General features: G+C 37.7%; 1 protein-coding gene across 1 annotated transcript in view; it reads left to right on the forward strand.

Moving 5' to 3' along the window:
- LOC133837340 (uncharacterized) overlaps positions 1-14,466 on the forward strand; it is a 129,789-nt gene that overhangs the window by 51,970 nt on the left and 63,353 nt on the right. The window contains exon 2 of the mRNA XM_062268060.1: positions 12,957-13,064. The gene's annotated coding sequence lies outside the window, so the exon portion shown is untranslated. The remainder of the gene's footprint in view (positions 1-12,956; positions 13,065-14,466) is intronic.

The following is a 14,466-nucleotide window of genomic DNA, read 5'->3' on the forward strand; positions in this document are numbered from 1 at the left end:
AAAAAAAAGAGAGAAAGGGAGGGAGAGCGAGAGAGAAAACAGTAGTAGTAGAAAACAAGTTAGAAAACTACAGACGAGTGTGCTCGACTGTGAGATACCCGCTACCCATTTTGAATAAAAGTAAAATATTGCGGTATTATTTTCAAAATATACGGAAAATACTACAAAAATACTGAAAATATACCAAATGGTATATTTGGTATATCGATGTGGTACCGCATTCAAAATATACCATAGGCGGCAACTAAGACTCCTAGTAAGTAGTAAGTAAGATTCCTAGTAAGTAGGCGTTTTTGCCTATACAAAAGTATTTCTTTAATACTTTCCACAATTTTTATCTGATCACAATAAAATTTTCAGGAATTACAACTACTATAGTTGTTATTGTATATACCAAAATTCGCAGCTGTAGCTTTAAATTTACGCTTGCTATTCGATTTTTTTAATTTACGGGGGCAGAAGGGGGCGTGGCAAAAATTTTAAACAAACTTGATCTGCGTGCAAACATAACAAATACTGTCGAAAAAAATTATAGCTCTATCTCTTGTAGTCTCTGAGATCTAGGTGTTCATACAGACGGACGGACAGACAGTCGGATTTGGCTAGATCGTCTCGGCTGTTGTCGCTGATCAAGAATTTTATAGGGTCGGAGATGCCTCCTTCTACCTGTTACATACATTTCCTGTCGGCACAAACTTATAATACCCTTCTACCCTATGGGTAGCGGGTATAAAAAATAGTAGTAGTAGTAGTGGAAAAAAGTAGAAAGTAAAAACAAAAGATGAAAACTTGTTTACCAGTTTCTATTGCTGGCCGCCTCTGGCTTTGCTTTAGCTATAGTTGGTGTTATTGTTTGTTGTTGCATATCCGAGACCATTTTCAGCATTATGGTCATAATGCACACACATACACAGAAGGGGGGCTAGTGTGAGTGTGAGAGTGTAATACATTTAAACTTCTTAGGGCTCACTCAGCCAGCGGGCAGAGAACGCCGCCGCATCCCTGGCAAAGTTTCACTTGCGAGCTTAGCAGCTGGGCTTAGTTTGGAACACAGAAAGCGAGCGAGTGAGCAGAGCGCGCTCTTAGCCACATCCTTCGAGCAGAGGAGAGCAGACCACATCCTCATCCACAGTTTTTGAGGCAAAGGCCAGGCGAGGCGCAAAAAGGATAAATACGGATTGTACTGAGCTGCATCGACTTTTGCTCCAGCACTTTGGCTCTGGCTCTGGCTACTGTTGCCTCCATGGCTCCATGGCCGAACTTTTGTTGCCGTTGCTGTGTTGTTTACCAAGTTTTTCTTCCTTTGCCTTGCAACGCCTTGGACTCGAAGCTCGGGTTTGTTTGTTTGCCTGCCTCCTTTCCTCAACCTTCTCTTCTTCGCTGTTCTCGCACACAATCTGCGTTATCGAGTTGATTGATATTTTTAAATTATGTACCGCAGTCGGCATAAATTTAAATTTTTGGCTGCTGATGCTGCTAATCCAGACCAGCTCAAGGCGACTGACGAGAGGCTGCTGCTGCTGTCCACAACGCCGTGTCAAAATGCCAATCGAGAAACGAAGACGAAGATGATGGTGATGGTGATGATGATGATGTTCGTGTTGCTGTTGCTGTTGCTGTTGAAACTGCTGTGTTGATTGGTATTGGTTGAGATTGTGTGTGTGTGTGTGAGGTGGCATTTTCTTGGTTACATTTTGCCCGTTGTCGATTTTAGCATAAAATTAACATTAATTTACTTGCGGTCTTTGAAGTTATTGTCAGCAACGGCGGCGGCAACAGCAACAGCAACATTTACAACCACACAACCGTTGTTGCTTTGTTCTTGTTTTTGAATTATGGAGCGTTTTTGATATTGCGGCACCCCGAAGATTTCTCTGGCCAAACAATGCGCCAGCCATTACGCTTCATGCATTTGGATTTCTACAGCGACGCGTCGCTTATCGAAGCGTGGCACAAACGTTATCGGCCATTTCCATTAAGAGGCGGCCGTTTAATGAATTCTAAAGTGATGCCAACGCAGCGATGGCGACTGCGACGTCAGCGTCAACTGCGACGTCGGCGCCGTTGAAGGATGTGCGTCCGGCTTTGAAAAGATTCGATTTTGGCTTTTTCAATTGTTCGCACGGTAGCAAACGGCGCGCCCCAAAACTAATTTGCGGGTAACGTTTTTCGGGGCCGCTCCGGAAATGGTTGAAGCCATTAGGCTTTCCACAGGGGAGGCGCATTCACTCTCATCCATCTCGCTCTCACTCTCCATCCATCTCTTTTGCTCTCTCTCTCTCGCTAACTCTCGCTTTTGGTTGAGGTTTTTAAGGCCAACAGCTAGGACTAGAGAGTTGAGAGTTGAGTGCTCTGGCATCATCGAATGGCTTATGTGAATGCCAATGGCAATGGGGCAAATGCTTGATGTTGATGCCGTTGCTAGTGCACATGACGATTTGGGCATTTTGATAAGCCAGCGGAACAAATTTAACGCTTCGGGTTTTTCACTGGCATTGATTAACTATTTTACTTGTGAAAGCGCGCGTTCGCCCCAAAAAGTAGGCAATGCTTACTGATTACGTGATGGATTCGAGTCATTTGCATTGTTTTTGTTAGCTTTCACTTTCATCCACACACACACACACACATACTTACCTGACTATGCGTCGTATACGTAATGTGCTCACTTGACGAAGCTGTAAAACTAAATTGCGGCAACTTGTGCTAGCTTACCACAAGCAATACGGGGCGTATACGTAATATGTACACACACACAACATTGTGCTGGGCATCTGGTTGATTTTGAATCGAAACATGCAACATATAATAACGCCACATGCAGCCGCATAATGCATGCAAATGCGCAAATCAAATTTGTTGCATATATCCCAACACAAACACACTTGCACACACTCACACAGATGCTGCCACACACTCACTTATTCAGATCAACATAACGACGCAATGCTGCACAATTAAATCAAGTGTCTTTGCACACACATTCTGCTGCTGTTGCTGCTGCTGATGTGTTTCACAATTTTGTTAAATTGAATTTTGAAATATTGGCTAATTACCGCCGTCATCTTGGCTTAAAAGTTGCACTAAATTCAACAAACTTTATTCATATTGTATTCATTCGAACTTAACTCATGAATGCAGCTGCATTCGAGTGCATTCAAAAACCAGGGCTATTTTGCCTTAATTGCTTGGCTTAAACTGTTCAAAAGGCACAAATTGAACTTGCATGTAAATGCTAACTTATTCATGTGTTTTGGGCTAAAACGAACTCAGATCTTTACTGCAAACTATTCATAATGTCAAATTTAGCAAATTCCTATTGAGTATGCTTATTTTAATCTGAACGTAAAGTGAGTTACTCGTAAAATCAATAACTGCAGATTGCATTAGCTTATGCCAAGTGGCTGCAATTGCTGTTCCTGATATAATTGATACATTCAATTGAATTTGTTGCATTTAGCCTATTAGCCCAATTCGTAATTGATTCAATATTTTCTTTGGAATTAAGTATTCTATTCAAATACTTTGAGTAGATGGCAGCAAGAATACCAAAGTAGAAGTGCAGCAAATCTAAAATTTTGTAATCAAAATGTAGATTAAAAAAAATTAAGAAAGTTCGAGAACAACCGACTGTGAAATACCCTTCTAATGACAATGGGTATTTCACATGTTATATTTGGTATATTCGAAATTAAAATTATTTTAAACTATGCGGTATTATACTTAATAACTACTATATTAATGTACCAAAAAAATACTGAAATATACCGAAGGCAATATTTGGTATATTGACAAAATACTAAAATATACCGAAGGCTATATTTGGTATATTCACAAAATACTAAAATATACTGAGGCTATATTTGGTATATTGGTAAAATACTAAAATACATCAAAAGCTATAATTGACATATTGACAAAATACTAAAATATACCGAAGGCTATATTCGGTATATTGACAAAATACTAAAAAAATACCGAAGGCTATAATTGTCATATTGTCAAAATACTAAAATATACCTAAAGTTATATTTGGCATTTAAACAAAATACTAAAATACACCTAAGGCTATATTTGGTATATTGACAAACTACTAATATATACCGAAGGCTATATTTGGTATATTGACAAAATACCAAAATATGATTTTTGAGATATTCTTAAATATACCAAAACAATATACCTAAAAAATACTTAAAATGACCCGAATTATATATTTTTGGTATATTATTATACTAAAATTTGAATATGCAAAACTTTACTAATATTTAAAGTTTTAAAGAAATAAATTTTGTTTGTGTCCTAGCTGAAAATTATTTTCGAAAGCGGTTAGCAAATTTCTCTATGACTTGCAAATATTGTCACTGGGCAATTAAATGGCCTCGAAGTGTATTAAACACAAATTATTTGCTTAGCTATGGCAATATTTGCTAATAAGCACTCAATTATTGCCGTGAATTATTGAAAAATATGCGAACAATGCAAATTGTTCACTTTAGTTTGACGCGTTAATCCAAATCCAAATCCAAATGTTGCCTAAAGTATTTTGCGAGATTCTAAGCCTATGTGACTATGACTATGCAAATATTGGCTAATAAGCAGCAATCAATTGTTGCTGGCTCTGCAATCAATCAAAAACAATTTGGCGCCGCATTCAATAGAAATTGTTGAGCCTGCAAATAAAGTGATTTAATAAAGGATTAAAGCGGGGGCCAAAAAGTATTTTGCGTGAATCGAATGCTCAAGCACATTATTGAAATAGCTCCAGCGACTTTAGTTATTAGCCACGCTCTGTCGTTTGCCTTGTGGCGAGGAGGAGGAGGTCTGAAAAAGGTTAGAGGTCGTCGGCATTGCCTTGCAAACAATGCCCAAAATGAACAGTTCAAAGTTTGCCAAAGGGGAAGAAGAGAGAAGAGAGTGAGAGATGGCGATGCCAAAGGGCATTGTGGAATGCAGTCAAACAAATGGCAGTTCAAAAGCGATTTGAAAATAATGCCAAAGACAAATAACATTACCTGTTACACACGCACAACCACACACACAAACACACACAAGTACAAGTACACACACACATACACATTGAGCTGGGCCTTTGGCGTTGTCGGCTTATTTATTTAATCAACACTCCACAGTTGGCTTAGTCAGGTTTTTTCGGTATGCCTTTAAGCCAAATAAAGTGCGGCGCTTAATCTTTGCCACATTTTATCAATTTAATTATTTCAATTTGAGCGTAAGCAGCAACAGCGACAACAACAGCAAGAGGAGCAACAACAGCAACGACAACGACAACAGCAACCGACAATTTCAGTTCCAGATGCGGCCACACACACACACCCATACATACACACTAGCGTCTGTGTCCTGTGTGTTTCCCCCTCTCTCACTCTCCAGTGTATTCCTCCTGGCTAAAATGCGCGCAATCTGCGCATCAATAAACGCTTTAATCTCTGCTTGCCTGCCATGTTGCTGCTGCTGCTGTTGCTGCTGCTTCTGTAGTTGTTGCTGTTGCTGACTTGTGTTGTTGTTGTTGTTGCTGGTTGGCTGACTGTCGGGAGTGTCTGTCTGTCCGTCCGTCTGTCTGTCTCTGCCTCTGTGTGTCTGCCGTTGAGCTTTGACCTAAAGCGATTCAATAATCAACTGCCAACAATTTTACCGTACTTTACTTTATTTTCACGCTAAACTATCTCAAAGATGCGAGCTCAAAGATACGCTACAGCGATTTTTTGTGCGGATTGCAAGAGCACAGCCATTTCACTCACACCCCCCCTAAAATGGGGGAGTGTGTGTGTGTTTGTGTGTGTGTCTGCCTTAGGCCAAAAGTTACCATACTAACTTGTTTTTAGTTTCGAGTTCGTACGACATCATTTTACTTTAAGCACTTAAATATACTTTGTGCCCACACCCAAAAAAAAAAGAAGCAAATAGCAAAAACAGAAAAAAAAAATACTAGAGCGAAGCGAGACCAGCAGCAGCCAAGGGGCATCCTTATACCCCCTTCTTCTCGCCTCCTTAGCTTGGCTAAGCTATTCCATTCTATTCTATGCTATTCTCTGTTCTGTTCTGTTCGGTTTGGTTTCGTTTCGTTCAGTTCGGTTCGGTTCTCTGTTCTATTTTATTCCATGTCTCTGCTGCGAGAGTCGGCCCACTCGAGCAGTCCGCACTTTTTATATCGGCAAACTTTTGTTGCTCTGCGAGTTGTTTGTGTTTTTCTTTTGCAGTTTTCAGTTTGTTTTCCCCCCCCCTCCCCCACCAACCATCCTGCTCCTCACACTTAATCTCTGCCTCTTTCCATACATATACTCTCTATATAGTATAGAATATATATGTATAAATATCTCGCTCTCTGTCGCCGTGTTTGCCTTCGCTTGATCTAGAGATTTCTATGCAGCTACCTTGGACCAATGACTCGCTTCCTACTTCATACCATTTTCTTTCTTCTTTTCTATACCCGCTACCCATAAGGTAGAAGGGTATTATAACTTTGTGTCGGCAGGAAAGGTATGTAACAGGTAGAAGGAGATATCTCCGACCCTATAAAGTTGTAGTTGTAGTATTCTTGATCAGCGTCAATAGCCGAGACGATATAGCCATGTCTGTCCGTCTGTCTGTCCGTCCGTTTGTATGAACACTAAGATCTCAGAGACTATAAGAGATAGAGATATAATTCTTTTTCGACAGCATTTGTTGTGTTTACAGGCAGATCAAATTTGTGTCAAATTTTTGCCACGCCCGTTTCCGCTCCTACAAATTGACAAAACTCGAATAACAAGCGTAATGTTGAAGCTAAAGTCACGAATATTTCATATAATAACTAAAGTCTTTGTGATTCCTGAAAATTTGATTGAGATCAGATAAGAATTGTCGAAGTTATTAAAGAAATACTTTTGTATGGGCAAAAAATGCCTAATTTATTGGTATCTTAGTTATTTTAGCTGACAATTTGGTATATTTTGCACTACATGGTATATGCCATTTTGTACATTTTAATATTTTTGTGATATACTAATTTTAGTTGCCTTGGTTGACAATTTGGTATATTTTGGACTCTATAGTACATATTGAATGTAGTACTATATCAACATACCAAATGTAGACTTTGGTATATATTTTGTATTTTTGTGGTATATTAGTTTTGTATATTTTCGTTGATTTGGCTGACAATTTGACAATTTGGTAGATTTTGAACTCTATGGTATATTTCGAATATAGTAGCATGGCAATATACCAAATATACCATTTGGTATATTATTAGTATTTTTGTGATATATTAATTTAAGTTGTTGTGGCTTCCAATTTGGTATATTTTTATCGCAGTAGCATATAAATATACCAAATACACAATGTGGTATATTTTTTAGTATTTTTATGGTATATTATTTTGTTATATTTTTAAAATAATACCGCAATTTTTACTTTTATTCAAAATGTGTATCGAGTATCTCACAGTCGAGCCCATTTTCTTACTTGTGTTTTTTTTCGGTGAACTGTTTATGGGGGGCGCCCAGGCAAAAGTGTCCCAGCCGCGTCAGCTTCGTCGAGGCGTATTGAAAATGGCATAAAAATCGCATTTGAATGTACTTTCCCTTCTCTTCTCTCTTCTCCCAATGCGTATGCCGTCGCGTCCACTGCTCCCCAAGGAAAGGAGAAAAGGAAAGGAAGAAGGATGGTTCGGCCTGAACGCGCCACTTTTGAGAGGGGGGAGGTCGGGGACAGAGGCACGTTAAGTCAACGGTCGGTCGACCCTTTTAGAATCTGCAGCGCATATAAATTTTTGCTGGCGGGCAGCCCACACGATGTTGATGGTGTTATTGTTGCGCTTACAGCTCCCCATTGTTGTTCTTGTTGTTGTTGTCGCTGTTGTTGATGCCCGGCGACATCGGCGAAAGCCATCGCCCATTGCCCATCGCCTGCGTCGTCGTCGTCGTCGTTTTCGGCCTTGTGGGGCATTAAGGCAAATCGGGTTTAATTGAAAATAAAAATTCTTAATGGTCTTTAACCCAAGATTATGGTGCTGTGTGCTCTGTATTGCTTGCTTGTGCTTTTAGTGGCCTCTTTTATTAAATGTGTGTGTGTGTGTGTGTAAGGGGTAACCCTTTGCATCTTCAGCCTCCTTTGTGCCACGCCCTCTTCAACGAAGAGTTGGTCAGTGCTCTGCGCCATTTTTATGTCGCCGGAAGTGGCGTGTAATCGTTTTTATTTTGTAATTGTTTTAGTGGCACTTCCTTTCGTGTTTTTTATGTGTCGCCAGCTTCCTTTTGGTCCTTTTTTATTCGCTCGTCCTTGTTTTTTTTTTTTTTTTGCGTTTGTCGTTGTCGTTCGCTGTGCTTTGGTTGTTGTTGCGCACTTTTGGGGCAAATAGGTGGCCTCATAAATCAAATATGTCACAGCAATTTAGGTGTCAGAATTTTTATTTTCTTATTTTTATAACATTTTTGCTCTGGCCAAGACGATGGCCGCCTTCTAAAAAGGGGCCAAGCCGAAAGGGCAAACCAAATGCGATGCGTAAAACCCACAAAAAAATATTTAAAGGTCTCTTCTCTCTCCTCTTCTCTCTTCTCCTTCTCGGAAAAGTGGCCAGCAGTGGGTTAAAGGCGAGAGGTAAGAGATTGAAAGAGGCGAGAAGAAGGTCTCGACCAGCGCAGAAAATATTTTTGCCAAGGGTTCGAAATTGCGCACAAGAAAAACGCTAAATTTAATGAAAAAAGTTTCATAAATATGGCAATGAATTTAATTAAACGCACAAAACAACAACAACAACCACAGCAGCACACACACACACAAAAAATGTAGGAAAGAAGGCAAAATGTGAAAAGCGGCTGGAGTAAAACACACAACAGCTACAAAGATGAAAAAAAAAATAAAAATTAAAAACAACAAAAAAATGAAAGAGAATGGGAAAAGCACACAGCATGGAAAACAAGCCGAAAAATGTCGGCGCACTAATTACGCGAATTAAACGTCAATTTGCAAAAACAATTCGTTTACCAAGCATTCAGCGCACAAACCGAATCTAAAGAGAAACATTGTCAACAACAAGTCGACTAAGCAATACTCTATCTGAATAAATATTTAAGTGCCACAATATTTCTGCAATTAAATTATTCTAAATTATATTAGATTGATCATAAAATATAATTTAAAGAGAAAAGTATTTGCATTCTAAATAAAGCTTACGTTATTTGAAGCACTTAACTTAATATTGAGTTAGTTCCCATATTTCATATAATTCCCAACTCGTTTTAATGATAAAACTCTCATTATTCCCTTATTTAAGTAACTTTATTGAATTGAGTGCATTTGCAGTTCGTTTGTGTAGCCTTGAATAAATTGTAGAGATTTTTGGTTTGTCTCTGTTATTTTTATTTTTCAAAGGCTCACATGAACTGCGCGTATCAATTCCATAGAATGCGAGGGTAAACTTTAAAGAACTTTATTGCAAAATATAATTGGGTATTTATAAGATTTATTTAAATACTCTGTGGTCTATCGGATGATGAAAAGGGTATATTATATTAAGACTGGAAATGATTTAAAATAATGATATGAATAATGATATTGATTTAAAATAATAAATATTTCATTTATAAGAAGCATCTTTTAGATTTTTGTTTACTTTTTAATATATTAGTTTTGTCTTTTCTTCTTATTCGCCTTTTTTTTTTTTTTTTGCTTTTTCTTCTTGTGCTACTTTTTTTTTTGTTTCTCTTCTTAATCTTTTTTACTTCTCCATATTTTTATTATTATTATTATTATTATTATTATTATTATTATTATTATTATTATTATTATTATTATTATTATTATTATTATTATTATTATTATTATTATTATTATTATTATTATTATTATTATTATTATTATTATTATTATTATTATTATTATTATTATTATTATTATTATTATATAATCCTTTTTTTTTTTAATTATTTTAAACTTTTTAATATGACTTCAATTTCGGAACTTTACATAATTCTTTTAGATTGCTTCAAAGTTATAATATTTTCTGATCTCATTAAGATTTGTATTTATTTATTTTTATTTTTTGAATATAATATATTTATATTTTTAAACTTAGTGAATTATTTCCATCTTCAACTTTACAAAATAACGTTTTTATTTTTTCTGTTTAACGCAATTCTTTTAAACCCAACCAGATTTATAATATTTTCCGATGCCTTTCAATTTATAAATTCAGTCAGCAGCATCTGTTATTCGAGTAATAAGTTTGATTTTATAGGAATCTGTGCGAAATCTCGTTGCATTCATTTCCGAGTGCATACAAATTATTTATGAATATCATTTCGGTAAAATACGTTAAGCGTTCGACTCTTAAACTGATATCATACAATAAATAAATTATATTTCATGTGTTGCCAAATTAAGTGAAAAATAAGATAGAGATAAATCAGAGTTGTTCATTTCAGTCATCAGTGCATAAAATGTATGTGATTAACTGGCAATAAACTAGAACAAGTTGTAGACCAAACTAGATCAGCTTAATTAAGGCAAAGAGACTCTCGATGGATTGGTGTAAATTGAAATTGAATGCGGAAGCTTACGACACTTGAAAGTTGACGTTGATACTTGGATGCTCTGACTTTGACTTTCACTCTGGCTGTTGCTGTTGCTGATATGGTCGTGACTGGATCAAATGTCAGTTGAATTAAGTCAAATTATCTTTGAATAAGTTGCCGTAAATATTTTGGCATACGCCACACACAGAAGAAGGACGACGACGATGAGGATGAGGACGAAGTCGCGACGTAAACAAGTCAGAGAAGTGAGAGATGGGGGGTCAGTGAGGGGACCAGGATAGAGGAGATTCATTAACTGATGGCCAACGCAGTGAACACGCCACGTATTCGTTGTTGTTTTGCCCTGGAACTTTTCCTTGACTCTGCGTTGCTGTGTTGGTTTTTCGTTTTTTTTTCGAGGGGGGGCCTTGGCAAAATGTTAATGAACAACATCACGGCACAGACGCTCAGCTCGGAATCGGAATCGACTCCATTCGACACAGAGATATGGTCAAGAGTCAGAGTCGAGAGTCGCAGAGTCGGCAGCAGTACATCATTGTAATTGAGTGTTCATTAGCGGGCGAGTCGAATGAATTTGGCATATTGGTTGCGGGCAGTAAAATCGACAACGAAACACAGCACAACGTCATTAACTTGCAACCTCTTGCCTTCTGCCCCCTCATTCAGGGAGCACAGTCTCATTATCGTCATCAAGTCATCATCTTTATGCGCTAATATTTGTGATGTACGGCGCCAACTTTTGGCCAATTTTACTGTACATTAAAGCCAGCCAGAAGGATAAAGCAACAGCAGCAGCAGGCAGCAATCAAAGAGAAGGAAGGAGGCGAGAAGTTTACAAATATAATTTTGTAAATGTGCGTTATGGCAATGAAAAGGACGGCGCACAACTCTTTGGTGAAAGCCAAGTGGACTCCCCTTCCATGGATAGAGGGAAGGGAGAAGGGAAGAGTCGCTGAGATTGTTAAGCACTGACTGCCAAGAATAACAACAAATTGCTGTCGGTGTTTGTTGTGCTCAAGTTTTTTGGCAGCGCGCGCTCTCGCAACATCTGACTTGGATTTGATTAATTCTGAAGTCGGTTTAACGGCTAAGCACCAAGGGGCATGGCAAGGGGAGGCAAAGGACAACGTCAGGAGTTGGGGCACTCATTCATTTTGCTGCGGCTTGTGCGCTGTCTGTTGGGGTAAACTTTGATGAGCAACCAGAGAGAGAGTGGAAAAGGGAAGGAGAAGCAACGTTAAGCTGAAAGTAGCACAAGTAACAAGTTTGATTATAAAATGCAACAACTGTAAATGTTATCACAGCAACGGAAATGTGCGTGCAACATGAATACGATGCGGTTGTTGCAACGGGGCTACGAGACTTAAGAGACGCCTCAGCGTCGCATACTTTCAACCGAGTCCTATGCAGCATTGTTCTATTAGTTAAGCTGCTTCTCTTTCTGTCTTTCTGTATTTCTGTGTGTGCAACTGTCAAGTCAAATTAGAGCCATTGAGGTGCTTCACAATCTTGCAAAAAAAAAAGGAAGAAAAAAAACTTGGATTACATTTCATAATAAAAAGTATAAAACATAAAACACATTCCACATTCCACTTGCGCTTTGCTTTATTCATTTACGACTCCCTCACTCTACAATCTACACGATGAGTATTATTTGTTTCGCCTGCTGCTCAAGTCCTCTGTTGTCCCCTCGAGTAGGCAGACATAAACGACTCCTAGAAGAGCCCTACAAATGCTGCGTTCAGCATAAGCTCGAGCACCTCTCCACAGAATTGAAAGCGCCTTTCATAGTTTTAATACAAATTTATATAAATAAGCAGGGAGATAAAACTCGTAAGACGAATAAGAAATACGCTTGCAAAGAAACTAACATACAAATTCTTCAATTTAAGTATGTATTATATACAAAGTCTTTATTCGCAAAAAAATCGTCTTAAGATTGAAAACATGTTCTTTTAAGATTAAAATCTTGCTTCAATGAAATATTTTTAATTGAAAATAGGTTTACAAATCTTGATTTCAATTTTCCAATATTGCAATTGCTTTGACTAACAATTTAGAATATTTTAACCTCTATGGTATATTTCCAATGTTTATTGTTGATTAGTTCTTCAGCAAGATACCAAATGTGGCCTTCGGTATCTTTTAGTATTCTTGCCAAATATGTATAGAATATCTCGAATGTAGTACTTTAACGATATACCAAATATTTTAGTATTTTTGCGAAATTTATATGGTAGTACTTTAACGATATACTGAATATGCCGTTCGGTAAATTTAAGTATTTTTGCTATTCAAATGGTTCACAGGAATTTTCCTGCTAAGAATCTTACTTATTTTAATATATAATACTTAATAATATATACTTTATACAAATCTATAAATAATATTAATATTTTTTACATTTTGATTTTCTTACAGTTCGAACAATAATTCTAAAACACCTTCTCACAAAAAGTAACGAAAAAACATATTGTTCCTGATGCGATATCAACTCAATATCAACTGCAATTTAAAAGAGTTCTTAAGGTAAGTGAAATCTCTAAAATTATAAACAAATTTAGCACTAACTAGCTGAGGTGTTATTAAAAGTATCTAACTTATATTTAAACAAGTTTTCATTTGAATTCATTGCAACCGAACATTAGAGTTGACTTTGGCAATGAGTTGAGATAAACCAGCCAGCATTAGTTTCTCATTTAGTAACTGATATAGTTAAACTTTTCATTCAGCCTTTGAAATATATATTTTCGCTTTGCAAAGTCGACTTTTCGTAATCGTTCTTCACAATAGGCGGGCCATTAGTGACTCATCCAGTATTTAGAAGAGAGACATTCAAGCATTTTGAGTATTTTTCAGCAGCAAGTTGCTCAGTTCAATTATCGCATCAGACTAATCTTTTGGTAAGCTCACGGACTTATCTTCTAGCAAAAATTTGTAACAATCTAAATGCAAATGTGGGTGGGGAGGGGGGAAATGGAAGAATCACATTTGACGCTGACTTTTGCCCACAAGAAGTTTAGTGATAAATCCACTTGGAGAGACACATAATCAAAAAGAACTTTAAAAACTTTGCTAAAACCCTAATGCACTATACGAATAAAGAATGATATTGCTAAGCCCCCCGACACGAGAAGAAGACAGACAGAAGAGAGAATCCTCTGATGCTCTCATATTGTTGCAGTTTGTATTTTCTTGTTGTTGCCGTTGTTAGTGCTTCCGTTTTGTTTAGCTGTCAATCTAAAGCAGTCGCAATCGTAGTCGCATTCGCAGTCTCCCAGTCAAGTGGGACTAGTCTCTAGTAGTTGGCCCCAGAAGAGGGCTGAGAAGTGAGCTCCTCTGTTGATAGTTAATTTCAGTCATTCAGATAGAACTGTGTGCATTTGTTGCTGTTACAAACTTGAATTATGTGCATGTCATTGTGTAACTACACTCGCATAAAACTCATTTGCCATTGCTGCAAATAGCAACAACAGACGCTGTCCAGCAGAAACAGACACAAGTTGGACTTGAAGTCTGTGTGCTGTGTGTCCATCGTCATTATCATTCAACTATCTAACTGCGACAACGATCAAAAAAATACCAGAATATTTTCCCTTTCTGCGCAAACAAAATAAATTAGAATTGAAATAATTCGTAGCAAACTTTGCGTTTTTCCTAGTTTTTTAATAAAGCAAACGCCGCTGTGCAAACTTTTGGCCAGCGGCAACGCTGCGTATGGGCAATATGCAAAATGCCAGCCAACCTCCCAGACTCGAGGATTGGATGATGGGTTGGTAGATGGGAGGGGAACGGGGGCAGATTTTGCGGTTGGACTCGTAGCTAACAAACAAACAAGCATAACAAAATGAAGGAATAGAACGGAACGTAGCGTAACGAAACGGAAGCAACGGCATCTCGCTCGCTGGATCTGCAGCATTCAAGGCGTTGG

The sequence above is a fragment of the Drosophila sulfurigaster genome, chromosome 2R (genome assembly GCF_023558435.1).
Source record: "Drosophila sulfurigaster albostrigata strain 15112-1811.04 chromosome 2R, ASM2355843v2, whole genome shotgun sequence".
NCBI classification, from domain to species: domain Eukaryota; kingdom Metazoa; phylum Arthropoda; class Insecta; order Diptera; family Drosophilidae; genus Drosophila; species Drosophila sulfurigaster.